Source organism: Macaca nemestrina, chromosome 1 (genome assembly GCF_043159975.1).
Source record: "Macaca nemestrina isolate mMacNem1 chromosome 1, mMacNem.hap1, whole genome shotgun sequence".
NCBI lineage: Eukaryota > Metazoa > Chordata > Mammalia > Primates > Cercopithecidae > Macaca > Macaca nemestrina.
In genome coordinates, this window is record NC_092125.1 from 118839244 (window position 1) to 118862026 (window position 22783).

The 22783-nt window shown below is 45.0% G+C and overlaps 1 long non-coding RNA gene across 1 annotated transcript in view; it reads left to right on the forward strand.

Annotated features, from left to right (window-relative positions):
* LOC139360278 (uncharacterized) overlaps window positions 1-15347 on the forward strand; it is a 101522-nt gene extending 86175 nt beyond the window's left edge. The window contains exon 3 of the long non-coding RNA XR_011617621.1: window positions 12833-15347. This is a non-coding gene — a long non-coding RNA (uncharacterized lncRNA). The remainder of the gene's footprint in view (window positions 1-12832) is intronic.
* Window positions 15348-22783: the final 7436 nt, after the last annotated feature.

Sequence of the window (22783 nt, forward strand, 5' to 3'; positions counted from 1 at the left end):
AACGAGTTGGCGCAACCTTAGAGCAGAAATACAAGTAATTTCCTTTAATGAGAAAGTACAGTAATGGTTCAGTCTCTTTCAGGCTCTTCAGGGCATATTACCAGGACTGTACCAGGAAACAAACTGCACAATAGGGGAAAGTAAGAGGTAACTTGAAGACCTAAGGAAATCTCCAGATAAAAGAGCAGGAAAAGGTTTGTCTTCTAGACCAGAATAGTAAGTGGAGGGATGATACTCAAAGTTGGTTTCAAAATGTCAGATTCAAAACACTCTCAAGAGTTCACTGCAGTTATTCCCAAGATATTGTATTAGTTCCAGAGGTCATCCAGCCTTACTTTAAATAAGCCACATGATGATACTGTGTCATCAGAGTGCAAAGGAAAGGCCACAGGCTTTGAGACTAACAGGACTGGGTTTCAATCGCAGCTCCATAACAAGCTGAGCAACTTGGGGCAAGTTGCTAGTTCATTTGTTCACTCATTCACTCACTCAACAAAAATGTTTTGAGCACCTGCTGTGTGCCAGATCTTGTGCTTGGCACTAAGGACTCAATGGTAAGCAACATGCTGTTTCTAGCCAGGCACGGTGGCTCAGGCTTGTAATCCCAGCACTTTGGGAGGCCGAGGTGGGCGGATCACGAGGTCAAGAGATCGAGGCCATCCTGACCAACATGGTGAAACCCTGTCCCTACTAAAAATACATAAATTAACTGGTCGTGGTGGTGAGCGCCTGTAGTCCCAGCTACTCGGGAGACTGAGGCAGGAGAATTGCTTCAACCCGGGAGGCCGAGGTTGCAGTGAGTAGAGATTGCACCACTGCACTGCAGCCTAATGGCAGAGCAAGACTCCGTCTCAAAAAAATAAAAATAAATAAAAATTTAAAAAATATGTTGTTTGTGTCCTTAAGTAGTTTGCAGTCCAGTGGGGGACAATGTGATGCTGTGAAAAGGGGAGAATGATGAGGGACACATAAGGAAGAGGCATCTCAGCTGAAATCAGAGTCAGCAGGAGTCAGCCAAACACGGTGAGGGTTGGATCAACCCTTGGGGTGAAGGGAGGACCAACATTTGTGAGTAAGAGGATTCCACACAGAGGGAACAGCCATCAAAGATTTGGATAAAGAAATAAAAAGCACACTCTGGGCTTAAAGTTGTTAAGTGCATGGATCACACACTCCAGGACCGAAGTGACAGGGTGACTCATTCACGAGGGAGCAGAGCTAGATCATGAGGGGACATCCATGACAGATCCGGGACAACTCGGGGAGCTGTAAAGTTTTGAGCCAGGTAGCAACAGGATCAGGTGGCTGGGAATTCCAGCTGCAATCCAGAGCGGATGGGAGGAAGCAGTTGTGGCGGTGAGGTGGTCTGAGCCAGTGCAGTGGCGGGGAGGAGGTGAGCTGTGGATGGAGCCAAGTGCCATTTCACAGGGAAATGACTGAATGTGGTGACCGTGGGATATGGTAGGTGAAGAAAGAAGGACCCAGGACTGTCACAGGATGGGGTGTTAGTGCTGAGCTTGAGGCTGAAGAGATTCTGTGGGCAATTGTGCAAATGTGTTGGGGGCTCAGAAGGATGACAGTGTTTGATTGTGAGTCGCTGACACACGCAGGGTCACTGAAGCCACATGAGTAGAGGTAACCACTAGGGAGAGCACCTAGTTAGGAAAGAGACAAAATTTCTTTATCAGCAAAATGGCTAAGGTCAGAGATTCAAAGAATAAGTGAGCTACCATACGTAAAATGCCTACGAGGGTGCCTGGCCTACAGCCAGCTGGCAGTCAATGGCAGGGCCCTTCTCTTCAGCTCCCTGTGGTGCAATGGGCAGCTTTGTCCCACACCCAGTGCTATTTTCAGACTCTTGCCTGATCTCACTGTTCTTGTCTGCCTCTTTCTTTGATTTAATAGTGTTAGAGGAGCCCCTGCTTACCAGGCCTTTGGTTTAATAAAACATGACCAGAGTGATTCCATCTTAAAGTGAGTAATGAAGCACTCACACAGCACCTATAGGGTTAATACTTATGGTTTGAAAATAGCCACATTCTAAGCTGGCCACCACTTATAAGTGCAGAATATTTGTGGCCATACAGAACATCTTTCACCAAGCCCACAGAGCATCCAGATGCTCTGTTTTCCAGATCCAGGGTTTTGAGTGCACCCCACTTGACTTAAAGATAATGTTAATGAGCAGGCTTAGGTTGAAAGATGAGTGGTCACTGATAGCACCAATAGCCCCTACCTTTGATGCGTACGTCTGCACATTTCAAGCTTAATTCTAGCTCCTTATAGTTTCTTAAAAGTATCGACACTAACAAAGGAAGGACACAAGTTCCTCCTCCTGCTTTCCAAGGACTCTCTACTCCATAATGGAGTAGTTTCCAACAGTCTTGCTTATTTCACTGTGCTCACAAGCCCTGTGACTCGGCCTGAGTTCTTTCCTGCACAAGATCCAAGAACCCTCTCTTGGGGTCTGGATTGGGACCCCTTTTTATGGCAACAATACCACCTGTGAAAATCTGAGCTTGTCATCCCTTCTTACCTATGTCCCAGAAAGTGAAAATGGGCTGCTTAAAATGCAAGCCCTGACCCAAATCCCGCAGCGTTTAGAAATAAATTCCCAACCAAGCAGGACTCGACTCACAGGCGGTGGCTGCCTACTGCTCCAGGGATAAATCTTAAAGCCATGGTTTGCTTCATGATACATAGGAGAGAAATCTGGTCAGGAAACTCCAGAAAATCATTTCTCAGCCATCTGTCTTCCCCTGAATGGCAGCCAGAGATGGCTCCCCAAGTCGTGTGTGGCAGCTCGGTTGGAAAGGGGCTGGGGCTGGGGTGCCAGGGCAGGGTGCTAGCGCTGTGTTTGGTGAAGGCACCGGCTGGCACGTTACACCCCAGAACAGTCAGCAGTACCAGATTATCCAAGGATGGGAAAATTATCTTCTGAAGCCTTCCCAGATATCCTATTATTGAAATTAACTTTTCATCTGATGAGATGTAGTTGTGTTGAATCGACAGCCAAGCCCTGACTCCAGGTAATGGCAGACTCTACTGATGCTGTTTTTTCAACTTAGTACTAGTTTGAGAGAAAATGTGAACCGGATACCTAGAATAGACTCTTCCTAAGGGCTGCAGGAGTCTCAGAGAGATTCTGTTATGCCCAGTTGCCCTGAGGGTCTCAAAGCAGGAGTTAATGACTTCCTTTGAGTCCGTTGAGTCTGTTGAAAGTGGGCTGACCCGCCTGAATCAATGAACTGTGCTTTCAAGCAGGTAAAAGGAAAGAAAAGAAGCAACAGGTGAAGCTCTCCAGGAGAGGCAAAATGTTTGTGTTATAAATAAATACTTTCTTATAAAGAAGAAAGCTTTGTGGCTTCGTCCTCTCCACTCTCCCCTCCCCGCCATTCAGATTGCAGCTTTGCTGACTCTGTGCTCTTCTTGGTATATACCTGTCATTGATTTAGAGCCACAGGGAGAAGGCAGACGTCTTTGGTTTATCTAACCGGACTGTTTTTCATTTATGTGCCTCAGGGGCAATTTTGGCTGAACTGCAACCCAGTTATTGCAAGAGTTCTTGTCCCCTTCCTCTGTCTCTATTTATATGCACGACACTTATACTTTGTAATTGAGAGAGGAAGAAAGAAGGGGCTTCATGGATCTCTTCTCCACTGTCTCTCCTTGGCCTGGGCTTCATCTTTACTGGGATAAGGATCTGAATTGGATGGAATTATTTTCATGGCATACTTGGTGAGATTCTGGGCACAAGCTGGGATGCTTTAGGACCCAGGTGACAAAGTGCGACCTGGGAGTAGGGAAAGGCCATTCTCTGCCCTCTGTACAGAACTCAGGATAGATGGCCTTTGAAGGCTTTTTCAAGCTGCTTAATGGGTGAGTGGAAGCCAGAGGAAGAGGCAACTCAGGGCAGCCCCTTGTGGTTGGTGCTGCTGGAAGCCTGGCCTGTGCCCATTGTGAAGCTTTCCTGGGGCAGTTCCCAGAATTTACTAGGGGCCCCTTGAGGGGCTCAGTTCTGGTTGGGCAAGGGGAGGGCTTGCTCAGGGTCATTGGAATTGGGACATCAACATAAACGTGACCTTGTTTTATGTTCCCAAAGTGAGAGGCCACGGGACCCAGGATATTTTATGGGGGGAATGCTGTAATCACACCGTCTGGCCACCTCTCTGGCTCCAACTGAACTTAGCGGCAACTTTGAAGGACCTGCCCTGGAAGAGTAAGAGACATTTCCTTAAGTCACTCAAATGAGAGATTTCTCATCCAAGGACACTCCCACCAACAGTGTAAAAGCGTTCCTATTACAGACATGAACCACTGCACCCAGCCGGATAATTTATAAATTGATTTTTATACACTAAATTTTCACTTTACAAATTTATAAGTGATTTTCATATTTATAAGTGATTTTCAATTTATAAGCGAAAATCATAAGCGATTTTCCATGTTCTTAGGTAGTCTTTGGTGATAAGATGTTAATGACCACATATATCAGATTATATGACACTTTCTTTAATTAATTCCTTGCTGTTAGACATTTTTTGGGTTGCTTCTGATTTTTTGCTAATACAAACCTGCTTTAAGGAACATTACTATTTACCTTTGGATAAATTTCCTTAAAAGAAATAAATCACTGTGTCAAATGTATAAGCCCATTTAAAGCTCTTGATACATATTGCCAATGCCCTGCAGAAAGTTTGTATCAATTTGCACTCCTGCCAACTGGGTATGGCAGTGCCCTTTTTACTGAAGCTTTGCCAAGCCATAGTCACTCTGTTATAACTCAGCTCAGGCAAACACTTCATGTCATTATTACTGTAATGCTTAGAAAGAAGAGGGCAAGAGCCACAGTGCTGGTAAGTGTGTGTGTGTGCGCGCACGCGCGTGTGTGTGTTTATAGGGGTGCTGTTCCAGCGGAGATTTGCCAGAGCAGTTTGTAGGCTGAAAGTGGGGGGAGAAAGGTGACAATTAAAGCAACTTGAGCCAGTCTGGACTTTAACAGGGCACACTTGGCACTTGGTAAGAGGACACAGGCCTTATCTTTCTGTCATTCCATGATATTAGACTTTCTGCCCAACACGTTTCCAAAGTCAGAGTTCCTTAGCTTTTGGTACCTCACGAGGGTGGCTTTTAAAGCCTTGGATAAATAGAGGAAACAGATTTATGTTCAGAGCCAGGGATAAGGTCTTTTCAACCAATAAGTCCTCTGAAATGAAATCCATCCATCTGATCCTAAATCCCATCTAAAGTAATTTTCATAAAATTGAGAGCGTATTTGAGTACAGTGCTTCTTACTTGAATGAAGGAAAAAATATGGTTTCCAAGGGAAAGGGGGGAAAAAAGCTTGTATTCAAATGTGGAGAAAACACTCCTCGGCCTCCCAAACCAGGTAGGTTCTGGTTCTAAAAGGCCCCAAAGCAAATGAACTATGTGTCAATAGAATGACCTTTGTGTGGCTCCCTTTTGCTGCTGTAGTCACTGATGCAGCTACAAACCAGAGCGCATACAGATGGTCCTCCAGCATTGCCACGAGCACCAGTGGACCCGTGAGCCTTAGAGAGATCCCAAGGCCTTGAGTGTTGCAGGGAGTTGAGGGGCACTACTAGAAAGCCAGTGGGCTGGGAGGGATAACTGTGGACACATCACAGCCATCTCAGGGCTTTTGGAGAAAAAGAGGTATAGTTGGGTCTTGCAGCCATTACAACTGGGGACTGCTAAGTCAGGGACCTAGACCCTTTCTCTGTCCCCCAACAGTGACTTATTTTTGCTTGCTCTCTCTCTCTCATTCTCTCCACCCACCCCCAGTTTCCTCTGATTAATCGTCTTTCAAATGCTCCCCAAATAGCCACTTCAGCCCCTGCATCAGCCTGAGTTTTCAGTTCCAAGATTCTCCATCAAATTGACAACACCCTCTGTGTCTCTCAACTTAAAATCCTGGAAGAGAGAAGCTGACTGGCCCAGAACATTCTATGGATGACCCTGCCTCTAAGCCAAGTGACCACTCTGGTTCCTCAGTCACAGGCAGGGAACAGATGGGCCACATGACATACAGGGCTGTGGCTGTGAGTAAAGCTGCTATGGTCAATTGCAGAATTTTTGAAGTAGGAAAAGAATTTTAGTTCCTCTTTTAAGATAGCCTCACACTGCCCATGAGACCAAACTGAAAGAAAGATGAGAAAGGAAAAGTTAGGGGCCAAGGCCCATTTCAGGTGCAGAGATAATGTGCATGTGAGCAGAAAGGGCTTTGGGTCTGAAGTCGGAGGACCTGGGTATAAATCCTGCCTGGCCTACCTGGGAGCTGGCTCTGGCACCAGGTATTTTACTTGTTGAGTCTCAGTTCCTTATCTGTGAAAGATTCTGCTGGCCCCTTAGAGAAGGGTTGAGAATAAAATGCTATCATCTACATGAAAGTGAATTTTATTTGCAAATCATAACCTCTACTCAGCCCCCACTTCACTCTTCCTGTTATGAGGCTTTGACCTTTCTGGGCTCTCCAGAGAAGCCGAGTACAACAGGAATGACTTGTTCTGTATCAAAGTCTTTTTTACACTCTAAAAAATTATTGAGTACCCCAAGCTATTTATGTATATCACAGTTATTTACTGTATTCAAAATGAAATGGAGGATTTAAAAATATGTATTTAGCAATTCATTGTAAGAAAAATTAGCCCATTAGGTAGTCATATAAATATGTATTTTTATTTAAAAATAACTATATTTTCCAAAGTTAAAATATCAAGTGAAAAGAGTGGTAGGTACTGTTTTACATTTTTACAACTCTCTTTAATGTCTGGCTTATAACATTCAATCTGTTAGGATATGTTGTTTCGGTTGAAGTATATGAAGAAAATCTGGCCTCCATACATGTACAGTAGGAGAAGAGAAAGTATTTTAACAGCCTTCTCGGATAAGTATGAATGTTCTTTGTTATCATACCTACCCCACAAGAAGTAGTTACTCTAAGATCAGTTGCAACGTAAAATCTAAAATCACATCAATGAACTTTTCATTCTCTAGTATATTAAAATTCATTAGCCTATCTTACATGTTTGCAATGTCTTTTATCCATGCATTATTTTGTAACATGATTCATTGGTCATCTGGGAAATATTGCTTGAATGAGTTCTATAGGTCATCCAAATATTGATGTTTTTCTGTATACAACATAAATTCTATTCATTAATTTCACCACCAATCTCATCAGAAAAGTCTTTAAGTACTGGGAAACTGTCAAACTTACAGTAGTGGATACAAAGTTTTCCAAAAAAAAAAAATTGTTAATTTTTGCTTGAAAGCTCAAATTCTGGCCGGGCGCGGTAGCTCAAGCCTGTAATCCCAGCACTTTGGGAGGCCGAGGCGGGCGGATCACGAGGTCAGGAGATCGAGACCATCCTGGCTAACACGGTGAAACCCCGTCTCTACTAAAAATACAAGAAAATTAGCCGGGCGAGGTGGCGGGCGTCTGTAGTCCCAGCTACTCGGGAGGCTGAGGCAGGAGAATGGCGTGAACCCGGGAGGCGGAGCTTGCAGTGAGCCGAGATCGCGCCACTGCACTCCAGCCTGGGGCACAGAGCAAGACTCCGTCTCAAAAAAAAAAAAAAAAAAAGAAAGCTCAAATTCTATCATTGGCAACAAATACTGTCGGTTGATTTCTTTGACATGACAGGCTCGCTTTGTTCATTTCAAAGAAAAATTCTGCCAAATACGTAAGTCTGAGTAACCACATTTTGTCTATCAGTGATGCCTTTAAGTAAAAACAGTATTCTATTTAAAAAACAAAACAAAACAAAACAAAACAAACGGGCTTCTTCAGCTCACAGCTCAAACCCTTCCCACAGAGCTTTTCTTCAAGACACAAGACAACCACCATAGCTGGGCATGCAGCAGAACTGCCTCATGCTCACTTTCCAGTTGTCACAGAGAATTATGTGGACTCCAGGGTCACGATTAATAACATCAATAATTCTTGCTGCTTCATCAAGAACATTCTCAAGTGAAACTGGCCACTGTTTTATTATATGAGGTGGACACAGTGATGGTGAATGCAGGGTGGCGCCTGAGTCGTGGTGGGAGACCTCAGTTTCCCTCACCCCTGCTTTCCACATCTGTGCAAATGGCAACACAGTGAGAAGGGTAAACAACATCTTGGTATTATTATGAAATTAGTTTTGACCTCTAGGACCTCCTGAAAGGGCCCTGAGGACCCTTGTAGATCCATAACTTAAACTTTAAGAACCACTGTTCTAGGGCGTTTAGGTTGAAAGAAATGACACATTTCATTGTTTTCTAAACAAAACTGATTGTGGCTTGAGGAAATCAACTGTGCTTAGTTTTCTGGGATTCTCTCCTCCTCGCTTGGATCAGGCAAGCTTGGCATAGGAAACAGGTGAGGGCCTTGGTCCCTGATGGTGGTTGGTGTGGACTCTGCTCTTTGCCCAGGCCCTTCTGGTCCGTTCAAGGGCAGGCAGCTCTGCTGGCAGCTCCACCACCCCAGTGCCACACTCAGCTGTGGGGCCTTCCCCAGATTCCCCAGGCTCTGATGCTTGGTGCCCTGTCTGCACAGACCCTTGTTCCTAGATGCCACCTCCATGGGTGCTGCCCTTGTGTTGGTTCAGGTCTTCATCACTCTGAAACCTGCAACTCCTCCTCTCTTCCTAGTTTCTATGTCTGCAACCTCCCTAGATCAGGCCTTCCCCTTTTCAACACTGAAGTCCTAAGCCTTTAAAACCCTTCTCTTCCCTAGCATCCTGGCTTATTCACCCAGTGGACCTAAACTAGAAGTCCATGGTTCACATACTGTGCACGAGTTTTTGTTTTCTAAAAATTTGAATTAATTGCGGAGACTTAGAAGTCCGGATATTCACAGACAAATGTGACATCTGTCTTCTCTGGAAGCATTGGAAGGTCTGGCATCCTTAAGCCTGCATTTTCACATGGTGGCAATTGGCTGCAGGTGAGGATGCACACTCTGTTTTGTCAAAGACCCTAGCACATGCTATCATCTTGGAGCAGCCCAGTTTGCTCTCTGACTTACCTGTATGGCCTCATTAAGATTTGAATTTGTTATCCCTGTCCAGTCCTTTGAAGAACAAATCGTTTTTCAGGTTTATATTCTCCTACAGGGCAACCGTACACAAATTAGTATTTTAATTACTTTGTGATAGCCAAGAAGATAGGGATAAGCCTACCTGACAAAGCTTTATGACAGGATTGCTGTGTTGTCTCAAGGCCAGTTTAGAAGTGGAGCGTCTGTCGTTGAAGTGTGTAGGGGCTCAGAGTGCTGGCTCCTCAGTGGCTCTTGAGACACCTATATGGAACTCCTGGGGATCCACAGAGCAACGGGTAACAATCGCAGATCTAATTGACGCAAAGCTCAGAAGGAAATCAGGAGTCCTTAATTAGCCAGGTGTGGTGGTACACACCTGTAGTCCCAGCTACTTGGAAGGCTGAGGCAGGAGGATCACTTGAGCCCAGGAGTTCGAGGATTCAATGAGCCGTGATTGCACCACTGCACTCCAGCCTGGGCGACACAGCAAGGCCCTGTCTCTTAAAATAAATAAATAAATAAAAATTAAATTTAAAAAGGAGTTCTTGAATGACCACAGCTAAAGATAAGGGTGTTAGCTAGCTGACAAATTACTGTTGAGGAAGACCACAGCTTGATGCTTACAGGACAAGATGGGTTGAAAATAATTGCTGACTGCAGAGCTTTGCCTCACCAGCCGAGTGCCCAAGATAGATCCCCCCAACTCTCCCAAAGCATGTCCTGTTTTAAGCCTCCTCAACACCAACAGTCATTCCCAGTCTATGTTGTTCTTATTCAGGTGGGGCTGGGGAGCCACTTCGGGCCATCTCCTCTTAGAGTGGAAGCAGGCCCTGTCTGGGGGATTGTGTACTGTGTTCAAGGTCTTGAGAAAACCCTGGCTCCAACCATGGTCTGTGCCTGGGTCAGGGCAGAGCTCAGGTCTCACCAACACCATCAAGTCAAGGCAGCTTAGGGAAATGCAGGGCGGTGTGTGTGTGTGTGTGGGGTGTCAGGGAGTTCAAACAGCATCACTGTTCCTTTTCACCCTCCTTTTGTATAAAAAGATCAATCTCATGTCTAATTCATTTGAAAATTCTCCACTTCTCTGTGTGTGTTTTTGGTAAAAATAGAAGTCTCTGAGGATTGCAGGCTCCTGCTGAATTTTATGAGCAACTTTTCAAAGCTTGGTAACCAGGTTCTTCTAATCTTTCCTTGAGTGAATTAAGCACCAGTGGGAGGCTTGCTTTCCAGATGACTGGTTTGAATAAAAGACTTTCAGGCTTGGGGGTAGGAGGCTTTTAAGGTCATTTAATTAATCTGCAGACCACAGTAAAGCACCACTAAGAGAGTGGGCAAGTTGGCAGAAAGTTGACCTTATGACCCCCTGCTCCCATCCTGTTCCTCCCCTCCCCTCCCCTCTCTTCCCCTCCCCTCCCCTCTTTTCCCCTCCTCTCCCCTCCCCTCCCTCCTTCCTTTCTTCCGCTTTCACTGCCTCTTTTCCGGTCCCAGCAATCACAGTCTTTGCAACAGACTCCCAGTTCGCCTCCCAGCCTCTTGTTCTCTTCCTAGACAGGAAGTGTTTTCCAAAGGACAAATATGATGATATTTCCTCCCCGCTTAAAACCTTTAGTGCTTATCTGGTTCAAACACTTCTATGATGTTAGAAGTTGGCTTTGATGGGCAGAGTGTGGTTGACAATAGGAAAAGGCACGAGGAGGGCTCCTACACAGCTGGCAAAGTTCTGTTCCTTACATTGGGCAGTGGTTACATGGGTATTCATATTGTGATAATTTGTTGAGCTATGCCATTATGATGCATGCATTTTTTCTGTATGCATGCTATACTAAAATAAAAAATTTTTAAGTTGGTTCAGTGCTTAATGTCACCCTGCTGTGCTTTCCAAGGTGAGGGTGAGGAATGGCTTTGAATGCTGGGGAAGCGGACTGTTGGGACTCCTGAAGAGGGCCACTGAATCTTGTGGCAGCTTTGATGCAGAAGTATCAGAATCATGAGCCAATTTCAACGACTGCTGGTGTGGCAGATTTGTAGACTGATATATGGTGCCATGGAACTGCAGAGTGCTGAGATAATGATGATTCCAAGAAGCCTCTAGAATCCTTTCCAGAGGTTATGCTTTGGTCTTGAGCAGAAGAATTAATCTTGGCCTTGTTTCCATCCAAGAATGGCTGTGTTTCAGATGCAGGTTGGTTAGGCATGGGCTTGGAGAACCTCTTAGCAGGGTGTGAGATTGCTCTATAGGAAAGCTAGCCTGAAATTTGTGTTCAGGGCTACAGAGGACAGGAGGCCCTAGGACCTGGGAAAGATGCCAGGCCTTCCCCAGTGGCAGGCTGGAAAAGTGTCCCTCAGAAGTGACCCTAATGGGTGGGTCAATACAGGGACCTTGCAGGAAACAGTGGAATGGGGTGGGAGGAGGGTGCTGGGTTCCCACAGCTGGTCCCACGGAAGAGCTGAGGAAGTCTCAAGCTAAAGAAAGAATTGGTGTTCAGTGAGTTGTGGGAACAGGCAGAGAGGGAATGGCTCCCCTTGCCAACTGAGTCAGCAACTTACTGAACCTTTGCCATCATTGGACTTTTTGTTCTTTACATTTTAGGGGAAAAAACCTCTCTTGACAACCTGGGTCTATCTCTACCTAGCGCTTTGCACATCACGTTGACGTTTACCTTCTCGTGAGTTGTCCTTCCTGGAGGCCTTGCCCGCCTTGATGGCAGAAATGGCCCTTTATGACGTTGCACCCAGCCCCAGCACAGCGTCTGGCACCTTGCAGTGTCAGTGAGTGTTTACAGAACAATCAGAGGGTGCAGGCCATCAGAGGCAGCGCTCACAGGCTCTACAACCACCCTGAAGAACAGGACTTGTCTTCCATAAAATTGAGGGAAGTGTACTCGAGGCACACGGCTCATCAGTGGTAGAACTGTGGGTTAAACCTTGGTCTCTCACCAAAGCCCTTTTCCTGAATCTCTATGCTCCGCAGAGCCTCAGTTACACTATCCTAGTTATTTCCTGCTCAGCAATCCTATGGGTTGCTGACTTTTTATTCAGGGCAACTTAATCCTCTCATCAATGGATCCCAAATATTCCCAAGGCCAGGTTCCCCACAAAGTATACAAATCTCTCTGAGACCTGGCCTCTGCCTGCACCTCTGGTTCCATCTCTAGCCACGTGACATCCTGAACTTCATGCATTAATCATGCTGAAACATCTGTCACTACTTGCATGGATCACGTGTCTTTGATGGGTTCCTCTGTCTAGAATTATAACTTTCCCATGATTATTGGCCTGGATAATTAAAAATAGATATTATGATGTTCTTGACTGCAAGCAGAAGAAAACCTACCCTCAAATGGCGTAAAGAGTATTTATCATCTCATGTAATAAGAAATTCTGGCCGGGCATAGTGGCTCATGCCTGTAATCCCAGCACTTTGGGAGGCCGGGGCAGGTGGATCACCTGAGATCAAGAGTTCGAGACCAGCCTGGCCAACAAGGTGAAACCCCGTCTCTACTAAAAAGACAAAAATTAGCTGGGCGTGGTGGCTTGTGCCTGTAATCCCAGCTACTCTGGAGGCTGAGGCAGGAGAATTGCTTCAACCTGGGAGGCGGAAGTTGCAGTGAGCTGAGATCGAGCCATTGCACTTCAGCCTGGGCAACACAGCAAGACCCTGTCTCTAAAAAAAAAAAAAAAAAAAAGAAATCCCAAAGGAGGGGGAGGCTGCCAGTGCAGGGTGCCAGCTCCTGTCCTCTGTGATTCTCTCTGCTCTGCCCCTCTCTAAATTGGTTTTCTCCTCAGGCTGGATCACTGCAGTGGTTTCAGGTCTCACATCCAGACTCATCAACATCCTGCCCAGAAGAAAGATGGACTATTTCTTCCCAGAACCTTTAAACATATCACCTGTATGGCTCACTCGCTGGGACCTGATTACAGAGCCACACTCAACCAAAGGCAGTGGTATAACTGAGCTTAATTTAAACCAGTTGGGATGTACCCCAGGAGCAGGGAATCGGCGTATGCTGGGAAAAGGTGGGCATCTGAAACAGTGGGACTGTCTGCTGGAAGGTCACAGGGTTGGAGTGGATCTTAAATGGTCCCCAGCCCAGCCTTCCTAAGAAGGCTCCTCCAGCTACTATTTTAGCCTCCTCACTGCCATAATTCTCATTTCTCCAGCACTTTTCCCCATTGCCCTTCCACACAGTGTCCCTGTCACCTGACTGCACCTGCTTGCTGTCCTTCCCACACACCTCGCCTATTCACTTGCTCTGGTGCACTGCTTGCCCAGAAACATTGTCTTCTCTCTGACCAGTCCCCAAGCATTTTCTCAAGGAGGCCATGCCCCGATTAACCCCATCCCATGGGAGTCCCTCCCCTCATTCCACAATCCTCTATCCTGTGGAAGTCTCTCCATGTGATGCAGCTGCTGGTGCTTTGCTTGAAAACTTTCCAAGTTCCTAAGTCACTTCTCATGCATTTCACAGGTAACTTTTTCTCCCAAACTTGTATGAGTTCCTAGACAAGGGTGATATTTTCTGGTATCTTCTCCCACATCACACACACACACACACACACACACACACACACACACACACATTCTTTATCTCTTCTGATTTCCACAATCACCCTGGGAGGGTAGGTAGCCAGTCAATGCCACTCATTAACTAACGAGCCAGGGTGTCCTCAGCCTCCCCTCCTGCTCTTGTCCTTGCTCCTCTGAATGTTCTGACGGTTGCTGAAAGGCAGAGCGCCAGCACTGAGGGCCAGAAAATCTTAGGAACAATTGCTCTTTGCGGCTAGGGTGTTACATCTCTAGGAATAATTTAAGCTCTGTCATGAACAAACCAGGCACTGTCACTCGGCCAGGATACAACAGAAGGAAACCAGAACCCACGGAGCACCTACTCTGTGCCAAGGGCTGGTTCCCTGCTTTAGTGGCTTGTCCCTTCCAAGGGTGCATTTGCCAGGGCTACCTCCTCTACTCGTCCTTTTGCACCTCTGCCTGGAGGGGTTCTGCATACCCTGCACGACTAAGCTCCAATAGCACCCTTGGTGAAGCTTCACCTACATCCCCCAGGAAAAGTTCATTTCCCACCTCCTCTGTTGTTACTCTTCATGCAAACCCTTTGTGCAGCCCTAGCCCAGAATAAGAGAGTTTCTTAGTTAACTGCCTGCCTCTACTGGTGTGCGGCATCCTTAAGCCCAGGCACCATTTTTTTTCCCTGAATCTTTGGGTTCCCTGAGGACAGTTCACGTCTGTCAGGTAACAGGAGCTCAATAATTTCACCCCTGTGGCATTAAATTCAATTAATTATTGCTTAGCACAGCAGAAAGCAAGATTATAAAAAAGTGAAGATGCTACTTAACAAATACAATGATTCCTAAATATGTATTTCTCCCCTTTATTATGACTTAGGGATAAAAGAATGATAAAAACGGAAGGAGATAGAATAAGTGGGGATTGATAAGGCCTTTCTCCCTCTTGAAATGACCTGCTTGTTTAGAGCCGAAACTTTTATATCCCATGGCCTAGCCTAGTACCTAGAGAAGAGGAGGAGATCCATAAACACTTGTTGAATGAATAAATGGTACACGGGTCAAGTTGTACTTTGGGATTGAATTCTGAGCCTTGACTGGGGTAGGGCATGAGGAACCTGGAATCTAAGGTGGGCTAGGGAAGCCCCTAGTAAGGGAATAATCACCTTTACCTATTTAACCATTTTGCTCAGGGCCTGCCTGCAACTCAGGCCTGTGGTTGATCAACCAGCCCCATCCTCCCTTTATCCCCCGCCCCCAACCCATGCTGGGCTCAGTGCCTGCACAGTCCCATTTTAGGCCCTGGGCTGAGGCCTCAGGTCAAGTGGATGAGACCTGGTCCTCATGCATGCCAGCCTCCTGGCAAAAGATAAGCAAAGGCCCAAGGACCATATATCATAAACGAAGAGAATAAATGATTTAATAAAATATATTCTAGCTTCCTACTTTGATAAACATGCCTCAGCAAAATACACAATATGTACAAAAACTACAGTTTCTGTGTGACTGAAATTCAGCCAAATATCAAAGATGACTGGATTAAATTATTCTTACACATGTCTTGGTGTTTGGTTGATGGACCTGTGATGTTGGGGTGCGTAATGAAATAAATACATACATCATTCAGAAACTATTACATACTCATCCATGGACTTTAGTTTTCATGTTTTTATTTTAGCAAAATCATAAATTATGTTGTTATATAATCAAGATATTCATATCATATGTGTTCTATTGATGGTACTGATCTGGAGTGTAGAAAAATGTGATTGTACTCAAAATGTCCAAAGTTTTAACATATTTTTATCATAAAGTGTAAATTAAACTAAAGGTAAACCATTTGAGTGTACATTTTTCATGTTTTCAAAAAATGAATTTTCTTTGATTGTGTGAAAATGTACCTATTAAAATTGAGTGAAATACTTTTATAATTAATGGATGTGAAAATTTTTAATCAAAATTACTTAAATAAAACTAAGCAAAATTCTAGTGTGTGAGATCCTTGTCATTGCCAGTGTGAAGAAGCAGCATCACTTTTCATGCACTTATGTCTATGAATATGTCTATGTCTAGTGGTTCTCGGTGGGTGGTTTTGCTTCCCAAGAGCATCGTCTGGGTACATCTTTGGTTGACATAACTTGCTACTGGTATCTAGTGGATGGGGACCAGCGATGCTGCTAAACATTCTAGGTCAGCCCCACAGCAAAGAAGGAACCGGTCTAAAATGTCAATAGTGCTAAGGTTGAGAAACCCCGGCTACACACACACACACACACACACACACACACACACACACACACACGGATTTTATAAACTGTTTAATATTGCAAAAGGTTCCTTAACTGCTATAGAAATTGTTGTGAATTCTACACTAGTTTATGGGTAACTCCAGAATCACAAATGGGAACATGAAGAAAAGCAAGAAAATGGACATGCAATGTATACTGAATTTTGCAAGAATTGATTGCATTCTTGGCTATGGCAGAGGAAGAATTTGACATGTTAACATATTTGTCTTTTCTTTCACCCAAGTGTTTCTGCTGATCAGTCACCTCCCCTTCCCCAGCTGACACACATTCTGAAATAATGTCCAACACTGGAAACTCCACAACCCACAACTCGACATTCAGACGCAGTCATCTTTTGTTTCAAGGACCTAAGAGATGTGGAGAAGCATTGTCCTGAGGCCGGAATGGTGTCATTTCCAAGAGGGGGTGTTTAAGGTTCTGCGTCATGCTGTACCAGAGTTGAGCAGCAGATCCTGAGAGACAGAGGCGCCCAGGTTTCCCCGCATACATGGAGTTGGTGTTATGGGGGTGGGGCTGTCATGCGTGAGGCCCAGGGGCTTCTCTGGTTGGAGTAAAAGGCAGCATGCTAAGAGGCCCCATGTCCCACTGTCAACCTTGGGCTCTGAGCAGGAGCCCGGGAGAGCTGGGAGGCTGTTCATATCAGATCATTAACAGTTTCCCAGCTCCTTTGCAGAACAGCATGCTGTTTGGCTGCCAAAATATTAGGATTGAAAGCAGCTGGCAAAAGTGTTCAGCGAGGAAGTGAGCCTGCTTGGAGACGCAAAAGGAAAAATTCCTCTTAGTCTGTGACCTGAAGGGAAACCTTGCTCTCAGACCCTCTTTGGGATGCTCTCAGTCAGACAGGTGGGCACTCCCTTTGACCCCAAGCCGCTGGGGCTCCTTTGAAGCAGGTGAGCTCTGGGCCCAGTGCTGACTGCACATCCTTTCTGGAGCAGCAGAACCGAGGAGACTCTGTCATTGCCCTGCAGACATTCACAGCCTAATAGTAAATTTGTTCTCAGCATATGTTTAATGAGCTTGCAAAATAAAGAGAATTAGATGGAGAAAACCCCTGCAACCTAACCTCAGTTGATATTTCTAAAGAGGTAGGCCAAAAGGGTAATTCAATGGCAGTAACTGTGCAGGTGAGCACTCAGAGGAGAGACTGAAGACAATGGGTTCACTAATGCTTCTTCCTTGCATGTGTTTATGAGCTCCTTCACACGAGTCTCAGTTGATCCTCACAGCAACCTTAGCACAGGTGGGTTTCATATTTCCATTTTACAGACAGGAAAATTACCTTTGAAGATGGAGTAACTTGCCTTAGGAGGCACAGACAGTAGGTGGTGGAACCAAGAGTGCAATTGGGTCTTTGAACTCTAAGAACAATGCACTTTCCAGTGACATCAGCGTTTCCAGGCCTGTGGACACTGACATTTTCAGTTATTGTAAGGAGTCTGTGATTCCAAATGCGCAGTAAGCACCATCTGTAGCCTCCATCACTAGATAAGTGACCATTATCATGCAAGGAGGGCCTAGAATGTTTTGACACCGATACAGAGTTCTGCAGAAGAGCTTGGGAAACTCTATATTGCCCCATGTGGCATCAAAGATCTTCTGGCAGAGATGGGGCCTGCTTTAGCATTGGGGACACTGGCCCCAAAAATTCCTCCGAGTGAGATAACTGGGACTGCGTCACCAACGCTTGGTTTATGTTTCATGGTGCGCAATAGACTTATGATTCAAAGAGAGAACCCTACACACAGTACACAGTAGGTGCTCAAAGATTTTATCAACTGACTCTGTGCTGGCTGAATCTGAGCAGGGGAGAAGCCAAGTGCCATAGGGAAAACCAGCCTCCCGATGGTGATTAGAGTGGGGAAATCAGCCATCGAATCCCCTTACCCGTTAGGGAAAAAGGAATGGAAACAAACAGCAAAAGCATTTAGCACATTGTTAAACACTGGAAAGCTGTTGCTTTTGAAATAATAACAACCGTGCAATCTCATTAAAGGTTCTAATGGGAACAGAAAAGAAATGCTTACGGCTAATTTTCTTTCTGTGCCTATAATTAGTGGCATATTTTTAAAGCCCTGAGTAGGCTGTTGAATCTTGTTCAATCACTGCTAGTTCATTCATTCATTCATTTATTCATTCATTCATTCAGCAAATGTTCACTGAGTTCCTCTTTTAGGCGAGGCACTGATCCAGGTTTTAGGGGTATAACAGTGAACAAAGCAGACAAAAGACCCTGCCTCATGGAGTTGACACTCTAGACAGCAAATGAAAGGTACACTACGTAGTGTATCAGATGGTGGCAAGTGTTATAGAGACAATGAGGCAAGGAAAGGGGACATGGGGCAAAAAGCAACTTTAAACAGGATGATCAGGGAAAGCCTCATTGAGAAGGTGACATTTGTGCAAAAATCTGGGGATATGAGAGAGCAGCCAGACACATATCTGAGGTAGAACATACCTGGTGTGTTCTAGGTCAGCCAGGAAGTCACTATGGAAAGAGCAGAGTGAGAAGGCAGAGAGAAGTAGGATGAGGGTGGAGAAAGAAACAGAGACCCAGATTATACAGATTCTTATGGGCTTTTGGAAAGACATGGGCCTTTCTTCTGAGTAAGATGGGAAGGAGTGACATTATCTGATTTGCATTTTAGCAGGTTGCCCTGGTTACTGTGTTGAGAGTAAATGTAGAGAGTCAAGGGTGGGATTAAAGAGACTAGTTTGGAGGAAAAAATCCAGGAGTGAGATGATGGTGGCCTGGACCAGGATGGTAGCAGTGGAGGTGGTGAGATGTGACTGGATTTTGGATGTATTATGAAGGTGGAAGAGACAACATTTGCTAATAGATTAGATGCAGAGTGAAAGGGACAGATTCCTCAAGGGTGATACCAAGGTTTTGAACCTTAGCAATGGTAAGAATGCCATTGCCACTAACTGATATGAGGAAGGCAGTGGTGGGAACATGGATCTGGGAAAGAGGAAGTTTAATTTTGATTCAGTTTGATTCATATGATATGTCTATCAATTTATAATTTATCTATCTATATATCTGAAATTCAAGGAAGAGATTCATATTTACAGAGGAAAAGAGAGCAGAGAATGGAACCCTGGGGATCAGAGCAGGTTTTAATCAGCAAAAGGAGGCAGCAACTGTGCGGCCTACGATGTAGCAGGAAACCAGGATTGTGTAGACTACTGAGAGTCAAGTGAAGGAAACATTTTAAGAAGTGTCAGCTATTTCAGTTGCATTGAAGGGTGCTGAGAGGTTGAGCAAGATGAGGACTGAGAATTGATCATTGGACTAGTAACATGGAGGTCAGCGATGAGCTGGATAAGAACAATTTCAATGGACCAGGGTAGGGTGACAGCTGACTACTGAGGTTTAAAGAAAACAGGAGGAAATGTAATCAATGAATATAGACAATTCTTTCGAGTTTTGTTGCAAAAGCGGGTGTAAAAAGGGGGAAGTATAGTTGGAGGGGGCTGTCACTCAAGAGAGAATTTTTTTTTTTCTTTTCTTTTTTTTTTTTTTTGAGACAGAGTCTCACACTGTCACCCAGGCTGGAGTGCAATGGCATGATCTCGGCTCACTGCAACCTCGGCCTCCCAGGTTCAAGCAATTCTCCTGTCTCAGCCTCCCGAATAGCTGGGATTACAGGCACCCGCCACGAGCCCCGGCTAATTATATTTTTGGATTTTTAGTAGACACAGCGTTTCACTATGTTGGCCAGGCTGGTCTCAAACTCCTGACCTCATGATCTGCCCGCCTCAGCTTCCCAAAGTGCTGGGATTACAGGCATGAGTCACCGTGCCCTGCCGAGAATTTTTCTTAATGTGGGCAATAGTATAGCATTTTTATATGCTGATGGGATGATCCAATAGCAAGGGAAATTGATGACATGAGATACAGAGGGAAGACTTGCGGAGAAATGTTGAGTAGGCAAAAGGACATTGGACTTGCAGCACGAGTGCGGAGGCTGGCCTTAGAGAGGAGCACAGGTGAGTCATCTGTAACAGCAGCAGGGGAAGCCAAATTTACAGACACAGACGCAGGTAGGAAGTAGAAGCAATAGTGGGAGAGTATGGAAGATGTCTTCTTATTGCTTTCATTTTCTCAATGAAATAGGAAGCAAGACCATGGGCTGAAAGTAAGGGCAGGGGAAAGGCATTGGAGCTACGAGGAGAGACATCCCTCCCAAGGCTATTGTGAGCATGAAATAATATGACACAAGTCCAAGGCTTGGCACATAGGAGGAGGTACTTAGAAATGTGAGTGCCTTCCCCTCTAATTGAAAGGAATTTTTCTACTGTCTTTGTCATTGTTGTTCATAGGAATGTTTTATTTATTTATTTTTTTATTTTTTATTTATTTATTTTTTTTGAGACGGAGTCTTGCTCTGTCCCCCAGGCTGGAGTGCAGTGGCCGGATCTCAGCTCACTGCAAGCTCCGCCTCCCGGGTTCACGCCATTCTCCTGCCTCAGCCTCCCAAGTAGCTGGGACTACAGGCGCCCGCCACCTCGCCCGGCTAGTGTTTTGTATTTGTTTTTAGTAGAGACGGGGTTTCACCAGGTTAGCCAGGATGGTCTCGATCTCCTGACCTTGCGATCCGCCCATCTCGGCCTCCCAAAGTGCTGGGATTACAGGCTTGAGCCACCGCGCCCGGCCTATTTATTTGTTTATTTTTTGAGACAGGGTCTCACTCTGTTACCCAGGCTGAAGTGCAGTGGCACGATCACAGCTCACTGCCTCCTCAAACTCCTAGACTCAAGTGAGTCTCCTGCCTCAGCTTCCTGGATAGCTAGGACTACAGGCATGCGCCACCATGCCCAGCTAATTTAAAATTTTTTTTTGTAATAATGGGGTCTCAGCTGTATTGCCCAGGCTGATCTTGAACTCCTGGCCTCAAAGCAATCCGTCTGTGTTGGCCTCCCAAAGTGCTTGGATTACAGACATGAGGCACCATATGCAGCCTCAGCCTTATTTCTTAAATTATATGTGTTGTTTTTATTATTATCATTATAATATTTATTTCCCAGTATATGAAATTATGGAAAATGCAGAAAAGCATAAAGAAAAAAACCACTGATGCCATTTCCACAAAGGAAACAGCTATTAAGTTTGATGTATATCCTTTCAACCCCTTTTTCTATAAACATACATCATATATATACTTTAAAAAATATTTCCTGTTTAATTTTACATTGTATTTGACTATTTTCCCATATCATTAGGTAGTGTCCAAAAATACGATTTTTAATGTCAACACAATATTTCATTATGCAGATGGTCCATTTATTTTAGACTTTTCTACTTTGAACATCAAAGTTAATACCAATTTTTCACATTTATAACTAACACTACAATGGACATCCTTACAGAAATCTTTATACCGTGATGAGTTTTTGAAAATAAACTTGTAGAAATGGAATTACTGAGCCAAAGGGTAGAGACATTTTTAAGGCTTTAAGGCTCTTGATAAATGTTACCAAACTGCCTCCCTTCCAATGTGTGCTTCTCCCGCAGCGTGAGAGTGCCCTGACATGATCATTTGAAAGAACTTCACCAAGTCAGTGTCAGTTCTTGTTTTAATTTGTATTTCCTTGATGACATGAATGTAAACTTTTTTCCGTATGTTTACTTCATTTGCATTTCTCTGGAACGCCCCTCTGCCAGGGAGCTTGGCTGGAAGAAAAGCCTCTCAGTGGAAATGTTTTTGAACCTGCTGGAGTTGTCTGGGCTGAGCCCTTCTGGGACACTCCCCTGCACAAGGACCCCAGATCCAGAAAGCATGTGTGAAGGACTGTGACAAAATCCTTTGGCTAGATGACTCCTTTCCTTGTTCTTCAGGAGCCTCCTCCAGCCCCTGCTTGCCCCTAGATGGCACCTCCATATCAGGGTGACTTCGATTACTTCTGTTTGGAATGCCAAACCCTGGAGACCAAAACTCCTTTTCAGTATTCCACAAAGAGGATTTCATCCCATCCGCGACCTGGAAACAGGAGCTGTCAGGGGAGCAGGGACGAATCTAAAAACGGGCCGTGGGCTGTTGTCTCCTCTACCTTGCTGCATAGGGCCTGAGCCTCCACTGGTTTCAAAATAAAATATTCCTTCTCACTCAATGGAAGGAAACTGAAACCACCGCATCGTTAGCACTGGGTATGTAAAAATGCTTCTCCCCAAAGTATCTTTAACACTCATTTTATTTGGTTGAAACCCAGCTTGTCCTTTTTTATCCAGAGCATCAGAGACCTTCTGAGCAGAGGCTTTAGCCAAAAAAGGAAGATATTCTGGCAAATTTCTAGGGATAGAAAAATTCCCTTTTCAAGCAGCTTATTTTGTTAGAGATGCTTTCATTCTTGCTCTGCCTCTTTTCACACACGCACATGCACACATATACACACACACCACCAACACCACCATCACTACCACCACATTCATTCCTCCACACTCACCACACCACACTACACAACACACACTATACACACACAACACACACTACACAACATGCATATGCACACACACACTACACAACAGACACATGCTCATCCATAGAACCCAGACCCCAATGTACATGCACACACCATACACACACAACAAACTTGACCTGCACAACACATAGCACATTTGCACATCACACACCGTACCACACATACACACACCCCTCACACTCAGACCACATCACACTGCACATGCACACACACACACCATACTCACACACAAAACACACTTGACCCACACAGCAACTCATACCACATCTCACATACAACACATGTCCACACACACAGACACCATCACATACTTGACCTGCATAGCACACCCACATGACATCACACACACACCGTATTACACATAGACACACTCCCCACATCACTACCACCACATCCATAGCCCCCACCACATACACACATCCCTTTT